This window comes from Electrona antarctica (assembly GCF_951216825.1).
Source record: "Electrona antarctica genome assembly, contig: scaffold_54, whole genome shotgun sequence".
Taxonomy (NCBI): Eukaryota; Metazoa; Chordata; class Actinopteri; order Myctophiformes; family Myctophidae; genus Electrona; species Electrona antarctica.
Window position 1 is genome coordinate 357,107 of NW_027637297.1, and position 5,000 is coordinate 362,106.

The following is a 5,000-nucleotide window of genomic DNA, read 5'->3' on the forward strand; positions in this document are numbered from 1 at the left end:
CAGTGAAGTGACTGTGAAGATGAAGTTATGAAGTCATATGAAGTTCATAACTTTGCTCTGATACGGTAAGTCACCCTCTTTGTTCCCTCCACCTTACTGATAACTAGTTGTGCTGTCGTGACTCATTTAGTCTTTCTCCAGCAAATGATGTGTGCTGCTGCTACACAGTGCACACATGCTAATTGCTAACTGCATAGCAACAGAGTGCAGAGCATGTAAGGAGGTGCCTTGTTGACCACATCAACAATATAAACTCATGTAAAGTTGTGTGTCTCAACATTATAAACTCATGTAACATTGTGTGTCTAGATTGACCTGTTTTTTTCCTTTTTGGCACTTATTTGACCAATGTTAGCTATAGGCCTACACAGAGGCTACATAGAGGCTAGCAGTTTATTGGCATGGCAAATTGGCAATGCAAACGTTTTTAATGTCTGGTGTTCTGGTGAGTTGTTGATCACAGAGGATTGTTAATTAGATCCACCTGGGATTTTGTAATATGCTAAGTTGTGTGCTCTGTGCTGTGGGTAACAGTGTCCATGCTAGACAAATATCATAATCAAATCTACAATTGTCTACAAGCCATTTTCACATAGCTGATTTTGATGCTAAACATGTTTTTTGGGGACCACCCTGACAGCTCACACAACACTGAGCTTGTAGATCGGCTATTTAGAATGGCTTGTTGATTTTTATTAACACATTTTTCATTCATAGCTATTAAAATGGCTAACTAGGCTACATTTCATAATTGTGTGTGTGTGTGTGTGTGTGTGTGTGTGTGTGTGTGTGTGTGTGTGTGTGTGTGTGTGTGTGTGTGTGTGTGTGTGTGTGTGTGTGTGTGTGTGTGTGTGTGTGTGTGTGTGTGTGTGTGTGTAAAATACTACAGGTATTCAGAATGTTACTGTGAAATCACACCATCCTCTGTGATATCGCAACATATTACTGTACTGTAACTTGTTACCAGGATTTCACAACACTTTACAATAATCTCACAATAAAATACTGTATTCAGTAATGTTACTGTGAAATCACACCAGCCTCTGTGATATCACAATAAATTACTTTAAAGTGCTGCATTGTGGGATTGGGCGCAAAATTACATCCATTTTGAGAGGGAAAAGCAGTGAAGTGACTGTGAAGATGAAGTTATGAAGTTATGAAGTCATGTGAAGTTCATAAATTTGTATTAACATATTTTTCATTCATAGCTATTAAAATGGCTAACTAGGCTACATTTCATAATTGTGTGTGTGTGTGTGTGTGTGTGTGTGTGTGTGTGTGTGTGTGTGTGTGTGTGTGTGTGTGTGTGTGTGTGTGTGTGTGTGTGTGTGTGTGTGTGTGTGTGTGTGTGTGTGTGTGTGTGTGTGTGTGTGTGTGTGTGTGTGTGTGTGTGTGTGTGTGTGTGTGTGTGTGTGTGTGTGTGTGTGTGTGTGTTTTTCACTGTAGGTGGCACTTGCTTGGAGAACTCCCCAACCGCAAACAAATTGACTCCGGAGGAGATTTTACTTGGGTCGCAAAAAATAATGTTCATTGTAAGTAGGCTAAATAACACATCATGGGCTAAATCAAATTTGGCATAGAATAATACAAAGTAGATCTAATGTGATTGACAAATTGATTGAGGTTTGAGGTTTTAGAGGTCCTGGAGAAAGTTTGGTATCAGCGAGCTCTCTTGGACATTGTCACTGAGGTGGTTCAACCTAGCTGCAATTTGCAACACTAGATTTATTTGTATTTGTTTTAAATGGTATGAATCTAGATTTGCAATACCCTCCAATGACTGCCCATTGATCCAAATTGAATTTCCGGTCTGCTTAAACTCACCAACATGGCAGTTGTCGGGAAAGCTTGAGTGATCAATCTGCAAAGCGTTTGTTTCATAAAGATCAAGAAATTCGGTGCAGGTGAATATATTATATTTTTTGAAGGGTTGGAGTTTGTAAGCTCTCGTCGAAGGCATTGAACGGCCCTGCGTACCACCTGTTTCGAATTTGCACATAATGCAGGAAGAAGCAGCACAACCCCTTAATAAAAACGAGTGCTTCCAAACTCCAAAACTTAGAAAAAAATATCACGGCACAGAATTTCTTAGCAGAAAGTAGCTCATAACAGGTTCTATGGTGGATTTTTATGAAACACTCACTTTGCAGATAGAAAGAGGATAATTCAAGCTTGCCCTACAGCTGCAATGTTTGTGAGTTTAACGTTGTTTAATACAAGCAGAATGGAAATTCGATTTGGATCAATTGGCTGTCATTGGATGGTATTGCAACTCCAGATTAATAGATTAATCCCCTTATAAATGCATCTAGTGTTGCAAATTGCGGCTAGGTACAACCAGCAGCTCTCTTAACAGTTTTCTTTTTCACTGTAGGAAGCACCACGGCTTGCTCGGACGACTCTCCAACCGCTGACGAATTGACAACGGCGACACCACTCCCTTCATCCCTCACTTCCATCTCTTCAATGACTGTGTATGTCTCCTCCGTGTGTATTTCAAGGTTTCTAGCTTACAATAGGAACCAAATACTTCTGGGTTGATGGCTAAAAACAGTACGTGGGAAGTCAGAAATTAATGAGAGTAGAGCAAACGCATTATTCTAAGCAATGCATTAAAAATACCCACCCTATCCTTTAAGATTATTACAGATTTTGTGACATACTATGTTGTTGTTTTCTTTCTATATGTTTTTGTTGGGGGGAATACTGTGTGCTGTAGTAATTGATTAATGTTTGACATTCTCCGTTCTTTCAGATAATGAATCAAGACATAAAGGAGGCAGTTTCTGTTGAAACCCTGGCTTCCCTGCTGGAAGGGTTTGAAGAGCTTGGTGTGGACCAATCCAGTATCGAAAATTGCTGGTATTTTTATCTTCATCTGAGCATTAGTGGGTGGCGATGGAAAGTTGGTCTATAATAGCAGAATGGTACAAGTTACACCATTTAATAATTTTGCTTGACAAACTGATTTTTTTTTTTCTCCAGCAAGTATACTTCATCTACCTCTTCCCCTCTCTATCTAGTATTCATCATTTGTTGCATCTGCTTACGTGTAGGACTGTTGCTGTCGCCTCTCCAACCCTCACAAGTAAGTGTAAGGTTTAAGTTTAAACCTGTGGCTGCACTAGACTATAGTTCACGTTTACACTAAATCACATTCATTCACATGTTGACAATGTTCCCTATGATTCCAGTGGACTGTCTTTTACGCACTATGTTGGATCTATACTACCATAGATATACAGTATGTTACAGGTATGTCTTAATTTATAGGCATGTGCCACAGCTGCTGATGTGCAGAGGACAGAGAAATTACTGAGCACCCACTGCTTGATCCTGCTTGATTGTCCAAGGTAGGCCTACTGTTGATCTGGATTTTATCACAGTATCAACTCACATGTTGCTGATCATTTAAATTCTGCTCTTGTTCATTTAGCATTTCACCTCTTTACAATATCACATAATGGGTACCCATTGTGTACCCACTGTTTAGGTGATATGATGCAGCCTAGGGCCTGGATGCTGTCTATTGAAGAACAAGTGGTGATGGGACCACACAATGGGATCATCAATGGGATATCTGCGGTTTTCGCGAGCTGCTACAACTTCCATCTGCAGTATCCTGAGGATGGCACGTGCACTCTGGAGTTTTCCAAAGGTATTGTAACACTGAAATTAACATTGTACTGGATTGCTTGCAACATTGATACTTGTATACTTGTATCAATGTTGCTTAGATTTCAGTACTACTTTCTTTCTGTGGTGTAGGGTTTACACCACTGCATGTGCCTTGTATAAATGATGCAATATATAAAACTATGTCAAACTAAAAGTTGTTGTCTTGCCTTATTGTTTACAGGTGCTTCTTGGGCATTAACCCTGAGAGAGGCTCCAAATCGAAGAAGCGTGGAGTATCAACCCATTCAACCCATACGTGAGCATGTGAAAACTTGTGGACTTTGAATGGTTGATAATGATGGTATTCAGGACCCCAATATGAGACGCACTCATACCATTTTGAGAAAACCTGTAAACTTTGAATGGATGTTGATGCTCTACTCTCGTTTGTCTAACTCCACCAGCCATTCTTATCTGGATATGTAAAATTGCCTATGATTTGTGTGTGCATGTGTGCGCGTACATGCATGTGTGTGCGCGTGTGTGTGTCACTATTACTAATGGTGGTAAAGTGTTTTTGTTAGTTTTTTTACTCCATTTAAAGAAACAGTTCAGCCAAAACTCAAAATGTAGTATCTACTTAACACCATGCTGAATTGCTGATTCAAGGTCAGGTGATTTATAGTCCACAAAAACTGCTGGAATTTCACAGGAAAACTGTGTTGCAGCCTCCTCCTAAATTACTGAAGTCAATGACGACCAGTTTTCATACTGCAGTAGGGCCTATGCTGGTCTGGTGTAATCCAAACTCCAGGAGTGTTTGTAGACACTCGTGTGAAGTGAGTGGTGCAACTCCGTGTGGGGGTTCCCGGGGGGGGGGGGGGAGTTCCAGACCCCCAGGAACGCGCCCTGGGGGCCGGGCCGGTTCCGGGCGTGCCGCCCCGAGAAATGACAGAGTTACCGTGTGGCGGTCCCTCTACTGTACCCTCTACTGTACTGTACTACCCACCCACACACATAGCTCCGTAAGGGAGTGGTTGCACCACTCAAAAATCTCCACTGAGTATAGCAGGGCTTTATGTGAGACTGATGTGGTTGTTCTTTGTCCATTTGAAATGTTGCACGTTGCACTTTAATTGTTAATAAAAAGTTTAAATTAATAAAGTTTTGTTTTTCTTTTAGCAGATCCGCAAAGCATGTTTGTGTATGTATGGTAAAATCACAGTTAAAAATTTAATTTTACAATACTTTACTGTATTAGATATAATGTCAATTTACAGTAAATTACATTACTTTCACAGTAATGGTAATAATATATACAGTAAATAACTGTACTACATGCTGGTAAATCACAGTAAATGACATTACTTTCACAGTAA

General features: G+C 40.2%; 1 pseudogene across 1 annotated transcript in view; it reads right to left on the reverse strand.

Moving 5' to 3' along the window:
• The window catches only part of LOC306919004 (janus kinase and microtubule-interacting protein 3-like), a 28,265-nt pseudogene that overhangs the window by 3,001 nt on the left and 20,264 nt on the right, over window positions 1-5,000 (reverse strand). The gene's annotated exons all lie outside the window — the stretch shown is intronic.